Raw genomic sequence first — 15867 nt, 5'->3', positions numbered from 1 at the left:
AGGGTCACTCAGCTCCTGACCTCATTACAGCCTTGGTTCAAACATGGACAAAAGAGCTGAATGGGAGAGGTGAGGTGGGAGGGACTGCCCTGGACATCAAGGCAGCATTTGACCGAGTGTGGCATCAAGGAACCTAAGCTAAACTGGAGTCAATGGCAATCAGGGGAAAACTCTCCTCTGGTTGAAGTCATACCCGGCACAAAGGAAGATGGTTCTGGTGGTTGGAGGTCAATCATCTCAGCTCTAGGACTTTAACTGGTGTTGTAAGACTTCTTACTGTGCTCACCCCAGTCCAACGCCAGCATTTCCACATCATGTTTAACACACTGCTCACCTTTGTTCTGCCATTCACACATTCTAATTTCTTTATGCGCCGCTATCAGCTCCCTTCTTGGCCTGTGGTTAGGTTGTGACTAGTGGTGTTCCACAGGGATCTGTGCTGGGCCTCTGTTGTTTGTGGTGTACATAAACGATTTGGAGGAAAATGTAGCTGGTCTGATTAGTAAGTTCGCGGATGACACCGAGGTTGGTGGAGTGGCAGATAGTGTTGAGGATTGTCAGAGGATACAGCAGGACAGAGATAGGTTGGGGACTTGGGCAGAGAAATGGCAAATGGAGTTTAATCCAGACAAATGTGAGGTAATGCATTTTGTTAGATCTAACATACAAGGGAAATATACCGTAAATGGCAAAACTCTTCGGAATATAGAAAGTCAGAGAGATCTGGGCGTGCAGGTCCACAGATCTTTGAAAGTTGATTGATGATATTTATTGTCACATACTGAAGTACAGTGAAAAGTATTTTTCTCCGGCCAAGGAAACATACACAGTATATTATTACGGGCGAGGCGTTTTCAGAACCCCAAAATGTATCATGGAGTTCAACCAACCTCTCCCTTTATTGTATTGTTGCTTTTCCTAGCAAACAGCTTGTCCCCTAGGTGTGGGATTACAATTATGGACACGTGGGTTCTTCAACACAAAACACTGTTTATTCCATGAACTCAACTTAACATCTTAAATAAACATTGGATCTCTTAACACCCCTTACTTCAAAGATAACTCCGAAAATATTGCAACAGTAAATAATTCCTTAACATGTTCCTTCAAACTTCCAAGAGACTTAACACCTTTAAACAAAATCACATCAGGTTAAAGGCTTTACTTTAAATCACGCAAATGATCCAGAGATAGTCTTTCATGGCAGAGATCCAGCTCACTGCAAAACACAGACACACACAAGCTGCTTTTCAAACAAAACCTGCAGCTCTCTGGAAACACACAGACACACACAAGCTGCTTTTTCAAACTGCAAAACTAAACTACAAAATGGCTGATCTAACCTCAGCTCCACCCACTCTCTGCCATCACTGTTTTCTTAAAGGTACATTGCTTAAACATCCTTGTCTTAAAGGTACTCTCACATGACACCTCCCCCCAAGAAAAAAAAAACCAAGATGGTTTCATTTTTCACTTTTGCACCATCCACTAAGCAATGTCGATTTCGGCGGCGTGAGAACAGCTGGTGAGTGGTGAGTCAGTTTCAGCGGGAGCATTGCGGAAGGAGGTTGCTGGGAGGTAAGTCAACCTTTAAAAGCACTTGTCTTTGCAGGGGCAGGCCAGTCGATTTCGGCGGCGTGAGAACAGCTGGTGAGTGGTGAGTCAGTTTCAGCGGGAGCATTGCGGAAGGAGGTTGCTGGGAGGTAAGTCAACCTTTAAAAGCACTTGTCTTTGCAGGGGCAGGCCAGTCGATTTCGGCGGCGTGAGAACAGCTGGTGAGTGGTGAGTCAGTTTCAGCGGGAGCATTGCGGAAGGAGGTTGCTGGGAGGTAAGTCAACCTTTAAAAGCAATTGTCTTTGCAGGGGCAGGCCAGTCGATTTCGGCGGCGTGAGAACAGCTGGTGAGTGGTGAGTCAGTTTCAGCGGGAGCATTGCGGAAGGAGGTTGCTGGGAGGTAAGTCAACCTTTAAAAGCACTTGTCTTTGCAGGGGCAGGCCAGTCGATTTCGGCGGCGTGAGAACAGCTGGCTGGTTAGTCAATTTCAGCAGGAGCTGAGAATTTTTTTTTATTTTTTTTATTTTAAATTAGTTTTTTAGGTGGGAACAGGAAGTCGACCCGCGGACGTCTGGGAAGACCCTCCCCAATAAATTCTGGTGGAGAGGAAACCCGAGACACTACACGTGTAGTGTCTCCCACCCGCCCTCCTCCTCTAACCTAATAATAAAACCCATTGGTCTGAGGTAAGTACCATATTTTATTATATTATTATTATTTTTTAGCCAGATCTTGGTAGAAAGTTAGAGGAATGGCAGGGAAGGGAGTGCAATGTTCCTCCTGCAGGATGTTTGAGGTGAGGGATGCAGTTAGTGTCCCTGCTGATTTTACCTGCAGGAAGTGCTGCCATCTCCAGCTCCTCCAAGACCGAGTTAGGGAACTGGAGCTGGAGTTGGAAGAACTTCGGATCATTCGGGAGGCAGAAGGGGTCATAGATAGCAGCTTCAGGGAATTAGTTACACCAAAGATTGGAGATAGGTGGGTAACTGTAAGAGGGACTGGGAAAAAACAGTCAGTGCAGGGATCCCCTGCGGTCGTACCCCTGAGAAACAAGTATACCGCTTTGGATACTTGTGGGGGGGACGACTTACCAGGGGTAAGCCATGGGGTATGGGCCTCTGGCACGGAGTCTGTCCCTGTTGCTCAGAAGGGAAGGGGGGAGAGGAGCAGAGCATTAGTAATTGGGGACTCTATAGTCAGGGGCACAGATAGGAGATTTTGTGGGAGCGTGAGAGACTCACGTTTGGTATGTTGCCTCCCAGGTGCAAGGGTACGTGATGTCTCGGATCGTGTTTTCCGGGTCCTTAGGGGGGAGGGGGAGCAGCCCCAAGTCGTGGTCCACATTGGCACCAACGACATAGGTAGGAAAGGGGACAAGGATGTCAGGCAGGCTTTCAGGGAGCTAGGATGGAAGCTCAGAACTAGAACAAACAGAGTTGTTATCTCTGGGTTGTTGCCCGTGCCACGTGATCGTGAGATGAGGAATAAGGAGAGAGAGCATTTAAACACGTGGCTACAGGGATGGTGCAGGCGGGAGGGATTCAGATTTTTGGATAACTGGGGCTCTTTCTGGGGAAGGTGGGACCTCTACAGACAGGATGGTCTACATCTGAACCTGAGGGGCACAAATATCCTGGGGGGGAGATTTGTTAGTGCTCTTTGGGGGGGTTTAAACTAATGCAGCAGGGGCATAGGAACCTGGATTGTAGTTTTAGGGTAAGGGAGAATGAGAGTATAGAGGTCAGGAGCACAGATTTGACATCGCAGGAGGGGGCCAGTGTTCAGGTAGGTGGTTTGAAGTGTGTCTACTTCAATGCCAGGAGTATACGAAACAAGGTAGGGGAACTGGCAGCGTGGGTTGGTACCTGGGACTTCGATGTTGTGGCCATTTCAGAGACATGGATAGAGCAGGGACAGGAATGGATGTTGCAGGTTCCGGGGTTTAGGTGTTTTAGTAAGCTCAGAGAAGGAGGCAAAAGAGGGGGAGGTGTGGCGCTGCTAGTCAAGAGCAGTATTACGGTGGCGGAGAGGATGCTAGATGGGGACTCTTCTGCCGAGGTAGTATGGGCTGAAGTTAGAAACAGGAAAGGAGAGGTCACCCTGTTGGGAGTTTTTTATAGGCCTCCTAATAGTTCTAGGGATGTAGAGGAAAGGATGGCGAAGATGATTCTGGATATGAGCGAAAGTAACAGGGTAGTTATTATGGGAGATTTTAACTTTCCAAATATTGACTGGAAAAGATATAGTTCGAGTACGATAGATGGGTCGTTTTTTGTACAGTGTGTGCAGGAGGGTTTCCTGAAACAATATGTTGACAGGCCAACAAGAGGCGAGGCCACGTTGGATTTGGTTTTGGGTAATGAACCAGGCCAGGTGTTGGATTTGGAGGTAGGAGAGCACTTTGGGGACAGTGACCACAATTCGGTGACGTTTACGTTAATGATGGAAAGGGATAAGTATACACCGCAGGGCAAGAGTTATAGCTGGGGGAAGGGCAATTATGATGCCATTAGACGTGACTTGTTCAAGGATCAGCTACTGCGTGTTCTTGATAAGTATGTACCGGTCAGACAGGGAGGAAGGCGTCGAGCGAGGGAACCGTGGTTTACCAGGGAAGTGGAATCTCTTGTTAAGAGGAAGAAGGAGGCCTATGTGAAGATGAAGTGTGAAGTTTCGGTTGGGGCGATGGATAGTTACAAGGTAGCGAGGAAGGATCTAAAGAGAGAGCTAAGACGAGCAAGGAGGGGACATGAGAAGTATTTGGCAGGAAGGATCAAGGAAAACCCAAAAGCTTTCTATAGGTATGTCAGGAATAAGCGAATGACTAGGGAAAGAGTAGGACCAGTCAAGGACAGGGATGGGAAATTGTGTGTGGAGTCTGAAGAGATAGGCGAGATACTAAATGAATATTTTTCGTCAGTATTCACTCAGGAAAAAGATAATGTTGTGGAGGAGAATGCTGAGCCCCAGGCTAATAGAATAGATGGCATTGAGGTACGTAGGGAAGAGGTGTTGGCAATTCTGGACAGGCTGAAAATAGATAAGTCCCCGGGACCTGATGGGATTTATCCTAGGATTCTATGGGAGGCCAGGGAAGAGATTGCTGGACCTTTGGCTTTGATTTTTATGTCATCATTGGCTACAGGAATAGTGCCAGAGGACTGGAGGACAGCAAATGTGGTCCCTTTGTTCAAAAAGGGGAGCAGAGACAACCCTGGCAACTATAGGCCGGTGAGCCTCACGTCTGTAGTGGGTAAAGTCTTGGAGGGGATTATAAGAGACAAGATTTATAATCATCTAGATAGGAATAATATGATCAGGGATAGTCAGCATGGCTTTGTGAAGGGTAGGTCATGCCTCACAAACCTTATTGAGTTCTTTGATAAGGTGACTGAACAGGTAGACGAGGGTAGAGCAGTTGATGTGGTGTATATGGATTTCAGCAAAGCGTTTGATAAGGTTCCCCATGGTAGGCTATTGCAAAAAATACGGAGGCTGGGGATTGAGGGTGATTTAGAGATGTGGATCAGAAATTGGCTAGCTGAAAGAAGACAGAGGGTGGTGGTTGATGGGAAATGTTCAGAATGGAGTACAGTCACAAGTGGAGTACCACAAGGATCTGTTCTGGGGCCGTTGCTGTTTGTCATTTTTATCAATGACCTAGAGGAAGGCGCAGAAGGGTGGGTGAGTAAATTTGCAGACGATACTAAAGTCGGTGGTGTTGTCGATAGTGTGGAAGGATGTAGCAGATTACAGAGGGATATAGATAAGCTGCAGAGCTGGGCCGAGAGGTGGCAAATGGAGTTTAATGTAGAGAAGTGTGAGGTGATTCACTTTGGAAGGAATAACAGGAATGCGGAATATTTGGCTAATGGTAAAGTTCTTGAAAGTGTGGATGAGCAGAGGGATCTAGGTGTCCATGTACATAGATCCCTGAAAGTTGCCACCCAGGTTGATAGGGTTGTGAAGAAGGCCTATGGAGTGTTGGCCTTTATTGGTAGAGGGATTGAGTTCCGGAGTCGGGAGGTCATGTTGCAGCTGTACAGAACTCTGGTACGGCCGCATTTGGAGTATTGCGTACAGTTCTGGTCACCGCATTATAGGAAGGACGTGGAGGCTTTGGAGCGGGTGCAGAGGAGATTTACCAGGATGTTGCCTGGTACGGAGGGAAAATCTTATGAGGAAAGGCTGATGGACTTGAGGTTGTTTTCGTTGGAGAGAAGAAGGTTAAGAGGAGACTTAATAGAGGCATACAAAATGATCAGGGGGTTGGATAGGGTGGACAGTGAGAGCCTTCTCCCACGGATGGATATGGCTGGTACGAGGGGACATAACTTTAAACTGAGGGGTAATAGATATAGGACAGAGGTCAGAGGTAGGTTCTTTACGCAAAGAGTAGTGAGGCCGTGGAATGCCCTACCTGCTACAGTGGTGAACTCGCCAACATTGAGGGCATTTAAAAGTTTATTGGATCAACATATGGATGATAATGGTATCGTGTAGGTTGGATGGCTTTTGTTTCGGTGCAACATCGTGGGCCGAAGGGCCTGTACTGCGCTGTATCGTTCTATGTTCTATGTTCTATGTACACAGTGAATATACATTTTCATTTAAAGAAAACAACACACTCAAACAGGTATAATAATATAGTCCATTTTTCTTTGTTGTTCTTCCTCCAACCGGAATCCTTCTCGATTGACAGTCTCTTTGAACAAAGTCTCTGCACGATCCATCCATTCCTCGGCATTTCTCTTTAGAATCAGATAATTTAGTTCAATCTGACCAATGAGTCCCTTGCAATTCTCCAATACAGGAGCATTGGTTATCACAGCTTTCAGGCAGTCAAATGCCTGTTGAAAGTCCCCTGTCCATTGAAATTTTTTAGGTTTCTTTCGCAAGTCCATCAGTGGAGTAATCATGCCACAAAACGTTTGCACAATTGTTCGATCAAATTCATTCATAGAATCATAGATAGAATCATAGAAGTTTACAGCATGGAAACAGGCCCTTCGGCCCAACCAGTCCATGCCGCCCAGTTTTTACCATTAAGCTAGACCCAGTTGCCCGCACTTGGCCCATAACCCTCTATACCCATCTTACCCATGTAACTATCTAAATGCTTTTTAAAAGACACAATTGTACCCGCCTCTACTACTACCTCTGGCAGCACATTCCAGACACTCACTACCCTCTGAGTGAAGAAATTTCCCCTCTGGGCCCTTCTGAATCTCTCCCCTCTCACCTTAAACCTATGCCCTCTAGTTTTAGACTCCCCTACCTTTGGGAAAAGATGTTGACTATCTACCTTATCTATGCCCCTCATTATTTTATAGACCTCTATAAGATCACCCCTAAGCCTCCTACGCTCCAGGGAAAAAAGTCCCAGTCTATCCAGCCTCTCCTTATAACTCAAACCATCAAGTCCCGGTAACATCCTAGTAAATCTTTTCTGCACTCTTTCTAGTTTAATAATATCCTTTCTATAATAGAGTGACCAGAACTGCACACAGTATTCCAAGTGTGGCTGTACCAATGTCTTGTACAACTTCAACAAGACGTCCCAACTCCTGTATTCAATGTTCTGACCAATGAAACCAAGCATGCCGAATGCCTTCTTCACCACCCTGTCCACCTGCGACTCCACCTTCAAGGAGCTATGAACCTGTACTCCTAGATCTCTTTGTTCTATAACTCTCCCCAACGCCATACCATTAACTGAGTAGGTCCTGGCCTGATTCGATCTGCCAAAATGCATCACCTCACATTTATCTAAATTAAACTCCATCTGCCATTCGTCGGCCCACTGGCCTGATTGATGAAGATCCCGTTGCAATCCTAGATAACCTTCTTCACTATCCACTGTGCCACCAATCTTGGTGTCATCTGCAAACTTACTAACCATGCCTCCTAAATTCTCATCCAAATCATTAATATAAATCACAAATAACAGTGGACCCAGCACCGATCCCTGAGGCACACCACTGGTCACAGGCCTCCAGTTTGAAACACAACCCTCTACAACCACCCTCTGTCTTCTGTCGTCCAGCCAATTTTGAATCCAATTGGCAACCTCACCCTGGATCCCTGAGCTTTAACCTTCTGCAACAACCTACCATGCGGTACCTTGTCAAAGGCTTTGCTAAAGTCCATGTAGACAACGTCTACTGCACTGCCCTCATCTACCTTCTTGGACACCCCCTCAAAAAACTCAATCAAATTTGTGAGACATGATTTTCCACGCACAAAGCCATGCTGACTGCCCCGAATCAGTCCTTGCCTCTCTAAATGCTTGTAGATCCTGTCTCTCAGAATACCTTCTAGCAACTTACCTACTACAGACGTTAGGCTCACCGGTCTGTAGTTCCCAGGCTTTTCCCTACTGCCCTTCTTAAATAAGGGCACAACATTCGCTACTCTTCAATCTTCAGGTACCTCACCTGTGGCTGCCGATGATTCAAATATCTCTGTTAGGGGACCCGCAATTTCCTCCCTAGCCTCCCACAACATCCTGGGATACATTTCATCAGGTCCCAGGGATTTATCTACCTTGATGCTCTTTAAGACTTCCAGCACCTCCTCCTCTGTATTATGCACACTTCTCAAGACATCACTATTTATTTCCCTTAGTTTCCTAACATCCATGCCTTTCTCCACTGTGAATACCGATGAGAAATATTCATTCAGGATCTCACCCAACTCTTGTGGCTCTGCACATAGATGTCCTTGTTGATCCTTAAGAGGCCCTACTCTGTCCCTAGTTACTCTTTTTCCCTTTATGTATCTGTAGAAGCTCTTTGGATTCTCCTTTGCATTATTTGACAAAGCAATTTCATGTCCCCTTTTTGCCCTCCTGATTTCCCTCTTAACTCTATTTCGACAATCTCTATACTCTTCAAGGGATCCACTTGATCCCAGTTGTTTATGTACATCATATGCCTCCTTCTTTTTTTTGACCAGAGTCTCAATATCTCGAGTCATCCAGGGTTCCCTACTTCTACCAGCCTTGCCCTTCACTCTAAAGGGAATGTGCTTACCCTGAACCCTGGTTAACACATTTTTAAAAGCCTCCCATTTACCAGCCGTCCCTTTGCCTGCCAACAGTCTCCCCCAATCTACCTCTGAGAGTTCCTGTCTGATACCATCAAAATTGGCCTTGCCCCAATTAAGAATTTTAACTCTTGGGCCAGACCTATCATTCTCCATAGCTATCTTAAAACTAATGGAGTTATGGTCACTTGTCCCAAAGTGATCCCTCACTAACACTTCTGTCACTTGCCCTTCCTTATTTCCCAAGACGAGGTCAAGTTTTGCCCCCTCTCTAGTCGGTCCATCCACATACTGAATGAGAAATTCCTCCTGAATACACGCAACAAATGTCCCTCCATCCAAGCCCCTAATGCTATGGCTGTCCCAGTCAATGTTGGGAAAGTTAAAGTCCCCTACTATTACCACCCTATTTTTCTTGCAGCTATCTGTAATCTCCTTACATATTTGCTCCTCAATTTCCCGCTGACTATTTGGAGGCCTGTAGTACAGTGCTATCAAGGTGATCTCTCCCTTCTTATTTTTCAGTTCCATCCATATAGACTCAGTGGGCGAACCCTCAGATATATCCCCTCTAAGTACTGCCGTGATGTTCTCCCTAATCAAAAACGCCACTCCCCCTCCTCTCTTACCTCCTGTTCTATTCTTTCTATAGCATCTGTACCCCAGAACATTGAGCTGCCAGTCCTGCCCCTCCCTTAGCCATGTTTCAGTCATAGCTATAATATCCCAGTCCCATGTGCCCGTCCATGCCCTGAGTTCATCCGCTTTGCCCGTCAGGCCCCTTGCATTGAAATAAATGCAGTTTAATGTAGACTTTCCTTGCTCTCTGCCCTGCTTTCCCTGGTCATGCTTTACACACTCTCCCTTCCTGCCTTTTGTTTCCGTCCCCACTGACTTCCTACATCGGTTCCCATCCCCCTGCCACATTAGTTTAAACCCTCCCCAACTGCACTAGCAAACACACCCCCGAGAACATTGGTTCCGGTCCCACTCAGATGCAGACCATCCGATTTGTACAGGTCTCACCTCCCCCAGAACCGGTTCCAATGTCCCAGGAATTTGAAACCCTCCCTCTTGCACCATCTCTCAAGCCACGTATTCATCCTAGCTATCCTGTCATTCCTACTCTGACTATCACGTGGCACTGGTAGCAATCCTGAGATTACTACCTTTGAGGTCCTACTTTTTAGTTTAACTCCTAACTCCCTAAATTCAGCTTGTAGGACCTCATCCCATTTTTTAACCTATATCGTTGGTGCCTATATGCACCACGACAGCTGGCTGTTCACCCTCTCCCTCCAGAATGCCCTGCAGCCGCTCCGAGACATCCTTGACCCTTGCACCAGGGAGGCAACTTCCCAACCTGGATTCTCGTTTGTGTCCGCAGAAACGCCTGTCTATTCCCCTTACAATTGAATCCCCTATCACTATAGCTCTGCCACTCTTTTTCCCGCCCTTCTGTGCAGCAGAGCCAGCCACGGTGCCATGAACCTGGCTGCTGCCATCTTCCCCTGGTGAGCCATCTCCCCCAACAGTTTCCAAAACGGTAAATCTGTATTGGAGGGAGATGACCGCAGGGGATCCCTGCACTGCCTTCCTACTCTTCCTCTGTCTGTTGGTCACCCATTCCCTATCTGCCTCAGTAATTTTAATCTGCGGTGTGACCAACTCACTGAATGTGCTATTCACAACTTCCTCAGCATCGCGGATGCTACAAAGTGAATCCATCCGCAGCTCCAGAGCCGTCAAGCAGTCTAACAGGAGCTGCAGTTGGACACACTTCTTGCAGATGAAGGAGTCAGGGACACCAGAAGGGTCCCTGACTTGCCACATCTCACAAGAGGAGCATGACACGGGTCTGAGCTCTCCTGCCATGACTTAAACCTGAAGTTAAATTTGAACTACACTACACAGCTAAGAGAAAGTCAAAGAGAGAAAAATCACTTACCAGTCACAAGCCAATCACTTACCTGCTGGCTGTGATGTAATTGCTCCCGAGGCTCCCTCACAGGTCTGCTTATCTGTACCTCCTTAGGATGAGCACCAAATTCCCTTAACTAGTTAATTAATTCACTTAAATAATTGTTGTTTTTTTTTTGGAAACTCAACTCCAACACCAAACTCCAAAAAACACAGCCCTCACTCACTTCTTACCCTAACTCAGCCTTTCCCAAACTCAGATACACTCTGTTTGCTTCCAGCACTCCCTTTCTAGAGGCACTTCAGCCACACCTTTTGTATCCTTCCTGATTTACAGTCAGCCAATAGGCCTGCTCCCGGAAGTGAACTCCCGAAACTAACGGCTGCCCTGCAAGGTAAGGAACTTTTTAAACAGCACTTACCTCTCCCAGCAGCACTTGCTCCCTGTGGCCGCTCCCGGAAGTGAACTCGCGAAACTAACTGCTAGGAGATCACATTATTTCCCTTAGTCTTGAGGGTATCGGAAACTCCTCAAGGAAAGTGATTCGGGCTTCTCCAAATTCACTTTCGGCTAGGTTCATCACCAAACCTGCCTCCTGAAGTCGGTCGAAGAACTCCATACGATGCTTTAAATGTTCTTTCCATGTCTGGAAGTTGGAAATAAAAGCAGATTGTCCCACTTTCTCCTTGCAATCCTTCAATGGTGGGACAGGATAAGAGTCTGTTCTTGTAACTGCATTCACCTTTCGATAGTCCACACACAGCCGTTGGGTACCATCTGATTTAGGTACCATCACTATGGGTGAGCTCCATTGGCTGCAACCCACTTCAATTATGCCATTCTTCAGCATACTCTCAATCTCTCTGTTAACCTGTGCCAATTCTAAAGGATTAAGTCTGTATGGATGTTGTTTGATAGGAACAGCATTTCCCACATCTACATCATGTGTAGCCATTTTAGTACTTCCCAATTTATCTCCACAAACTTGCCCATGTGATATCAATAACTCTTTCAGGTCAGTTCGTTTTTCCTCTGGAAGGTAACTTAACAATTCATCCCAATTTTTAAGAACATCCTCATTTTCCAATTTAATTTGAAGTATGTCAAATTCACAGTCATCTGGATTTGGTTCGTCACTTTGAGTTAGAATCATTAAAACCTCCTTTTTCTCTCCATCCTTTTCAAAGTACCTTTTAAGCATATTCACATGACACACTCGGTGAGTCTTCCTTCTATCTGGTGTTTTTACCACATAATTCACCTCACTTAATTTCCTTTCAATCTGATACGGTCCACAAAACCTAGCTTTTAAGGCTCCCCTACCACTAGTAACAACACTAAAACTTTATCCCCACTGGCAAAACTACGAACTTTGGATTTCTTGTCCGCTACCCGTTTCATCACATCTTGTGCAACTTTCAAATGTTGTCTCGCCAATTCACCTGCTCTATTTAATCGTTCCCTAAATTTTGACACGTAATCCAATAGTGTAATTTCCGATTTCTCCCCCACCAATTTTTCCTGAATCAATTTAAGTGGTCCTCTTAGCTCATGACCAAAAATTAGTTCAAAAGGACTAAATTTGGTTGACTCATTAGGTGCATCCCTAATTGCAAACAATACGAATGGAATTCCTTTATCCCAATCCTCTGGATAATCTTGACAATACGCCCTCAACATTGTTTTTAATGTCTGATGCCACCTTTCTAACGCTCCCTGTGATTCTGGATGGTACGCAGTTGATTTAAATTGTTTTATTCCTAAGCTATCCATAACTTCTTTGAATAACTTTGAAGTAAAATTCGTTCCTTGATCCAATTGAATTTCTGTGGGTCGTCCATATCTAGTAAAGAATTGAAGTAACTCCTCCACAATCCTTTTAGCTGTAATATTATGTACTGGAATGGCCTCTGGAAACCTAGTAGACACATCCATTACAGTCAAAAGATATTGATTCCCACTTTTTGTTTTAGGAAGCTACACAATCGATGAGGACACTTGTAAAAGGTTCCTCAAATGCTGGAATGGGTATTAAGGGTGCTGGTTTTATCACTGCTTGAGGTTTCCCTATCACTTGACATGTGTGACATGATTGACAAACTTTAACTACATCTTTATGTTCCATTAGTTTAATTTGCAACTGAATTTTTGTCATTTCCAACGAGTCAAACTCTATCTCAGGCAACTTTAAATGCTTAACCACCGCCATAACTACCTCATCTTTTCGCATTTTGTCAGGTAATGTTGACTGCAATGTTCTTGCCAAATCTAGCTGTCTGCTTTTTGTTTCTGTCCGTAAACTACGTGTGACATTCTCCACCCTCAAAAACTTCTGAGCCTCTGAAAGAGCCATTGTTCACAACACTCTCCCCACTTAAACTAAAATACCACACCGGAAAAAGCAACAACCCTTCACTGTCTTTAAGTTCACAAAAGCCAATCCAATAGATAGACTTTTATCCCCCTCGAGCCCCCAATTGTTATGGGCGAGGCGTTTTCAGAACCCCAAAATGTATCATGGAGTTCAACTAACCTCTCCCTTTAATGTATTGTTGCTTTTCCCAGCACACGGCTTACATAGAACATTACAGCGCAGTACAGGCCCTTCGGCCCTCGATGTTGCGCCGACCTGTGAAACCACTCTAAAGCTCATCTACACTATTCCTTTATCGTCCATATGTCTACCCAATGACCATTTGAATGCCCTTCGTGTTGGCGAGTCCACTACTGTTGCAGGCAGGGCATTCCACGCCCTTACTACTCTCTGAGTAAAGACTCTACCTCTGACATCTGTCTTATATCTATCTCCCCTCAATTTAAAGCTATGTCCCCTCGTGCTCGACATCACCATCCGAGGAAAAAGGCTCTCACTGTCCACCCTATCCAATCCTCTGATCATCTTGTATGCCTCAATTAAGTCCCCTCTTAACCTTCTTCTCTTTAACGAAAACAGCCTCAAGTCCCTCAGCCTTTCCTCATAAGATCTTCCCTCCATACCAGGCAACATTCTGGTAAATCTCCTCTGCACCCTTTCCAATGCCCTAGGTGTGGGATTACAATTATGGACACGTGGGTTTTTAAACACAAAACACTGTTTATTCCATGAACTCAACTTAACATCTTAAATAAACATTGGATCTCTTAACACCCCTTACTTCAAAGATAATATTGCAACAGTAAATCATTCCTTAAAATGTTCTTTCAAACTTCCAAGAGACTTAACACCTTTAAACAAAATCACATCAGGTTAAAGGCTTTACTTTAAATCACGCAAATGATCCAGAGATAGTCTTTCATGGCAGAGATCCAGCTCACTGCAAAACACAGACACACACAAGCTGCTTTTCAAACAAAACCTGCAACTCTCTGGAAACACACAGACACACACAAGCTGCTTTTTCAAACTGCAAAACTAAACTACAAAATGGCTGATCTAACCTCAGCTCCACCCACTCCCTGCCATCACTGTTTTCTTAAAGGTACATTGCTTAAACATCCATGTCTTAAAGGTACTCTCACATGACAACATACACAGTAGACAAAAGAATAATCTACAGAGTACTTTGACAAATGGTACATCGACAAACAGTGATTGGTTGCAGTGCTGAACAAGGGCCACCCCCTCCCAACCATCCCAGGAATGAGTCATATGAACCTTCTCTGAACAGCTTTTAATTCAATTATATAATTTTTTTTATGAGACCAAAACTGTGCACAGCACTGTCGATCTGGAATTGCACCTGCCCTGTACAAATGCAGCTAAACACCTCTACTTTTACAGTCCATTCCTCTTACAATAAACACCAACATTCCATTTGTCTTCCTGATCACTTCCTGTATTGGCATCCTAACCTTTTATGATTCATGTATCAGGACACCCAGGTTCCTCTCTACCTCCAAGTTCAGTAATCTCTCCATTTAAGCAGTTTGTTGCGTTTCTCCTGTTCCTGCCAAAATGGACAAGTTCATCTTTTCCCACATTACACTTCATCTGCCAAACATTTGTCCCCTCAATATTGAGGACCAGCACTGATCCCAGAAATTGATCACAGTTTAGTATACCCTAGAGAAACATTGGGTTTCAGCATTGGAACTGTACTTGCAGCATGTCTGTCTTTTCAGGAAAACTTCCACTTTGAGGTGTTACTGGGCTGTTAATGATGCGCTAAATTCAGCATTACTTGCGAACATCCCCTCGAGCCTGGAAAAACTAATGTCATATTTGTGACATGTCAGATATCTGCAGTCTGATCAATTGAATATATTTTAACACATTTTCAAAGTTTCACACCAGTTGTAACTCTTGCCAACCTATAAATGACTCATTTATGCCAACTCATGCATCCTGTCAGTTACCCAATCCTCTATCCATACCAATATGTTACCCACTATATCAGCAGCTCTTAACTCGTGCCACTTTATCACATGCCTTCTTAGTACATCACATCCACATGTTCCCCTTTATCTACATTGCTTATTTTTACTTCAAACAACTCCAATAAGTTAATCTCTTTCACAAAACCATCTTGACTCTGCCTGATTGCAATGAGATTTGCTGAGTGCCTCACTCGAGCATCCTTAGTAATTCCAACAATTTCCCTGTGATCAGTGTGAAGTTAATTGGCCTGTAGTTTTCTGTCTCTATCCTTTATTGAATAGGGGAGTTACATTTGCTATTTTCCAATCTGATAGGTCATTTCCAGAATCAAGGCAATTTTGGAAAATTGAAACCAATTCATCGACTTTCTCAGCAGCCTCTTTTAAGCCTCTCAGATAGCATCTCTGAATGTGGTTCCAATAATTTTCTCAGTACTCTTTCCTTGGTGATTGTAATTGTTTAAGTTCCTCTTTCTCTTTCATCTCCTGATTCACCATTATTTTAGGATGTTATTTACATAGAACATAGAACATTCAGTGCCGAATAAGGCCATTCGGCCCATCGGGTCTGCACCGACCCACTTAAGCCCTCATTCCACCCTATCCCCGTAACCCAATAACCCCTCCTAACCTTTTTGGTCACTAAGGGCAATTTATCATGGCCAATCCACCGAACCTGCACGTCTTTGGACTGTATCTTTTACAGTGAAGATTGTTGCACAATATCTATTCTATATATTTATATTGGGCGGCACGGTAGCACAGTGGTCAGCACTGTTGCTTCACAGCTCCAGGGTCCCAGGTTCGATTCCCGGCTTGGTTCACTGCCTGTGCGGCATCTGCACGTTCTCCCCGTGTCTGCGTGGGTTTCCTCCGGGTGCTCTGCTTTCCTCCCACAAGTCCCGAAAGACGTGCTGTTAGGTGGATTGGACATTCTGAATTCTCCCTCTGTGTACCCGAACAGGCGCC

At 44.9% G+C, this 15867-nt stretch overlaps 1 protein-coding gene across 2 annotated transcripts in view; it reads left to right on the top strand.

The window, feature by feature from the left end:
- The window catches only part of LOC140389482 (leucine-rich repeat-containing protein 31-like), a 223064-nt gene that overhangs the window by 37906 nt on the left and 169291 nt on the right, over positions 1–15867 (top strand). The gene's annotated exons all lie outside the window — the stretch shown is intronic.

The sequence above is a fragment of the Scyliorhinus torazame genome, chromosome 14 (assembly GCF_047496885.1).
Source record: "Scyliorhinus torazame isolate Kashiwa2021f chromosome 14, sScyTor2.1, whole genome shotgun sequence".
Taxonomy (NCBI): domain Eukaryota; kingdom Metazoa; phylum Chordata; class Chondrichthyes; order Carcharhiniformes; family Scyliorhinidae; genus Scyliorhinus; species Scyliorhinus torazame.
Note: the sequence above shows the minus strand (reverse complement) of the source record. Positions and strands in the feature narration are given on the sequence as shown.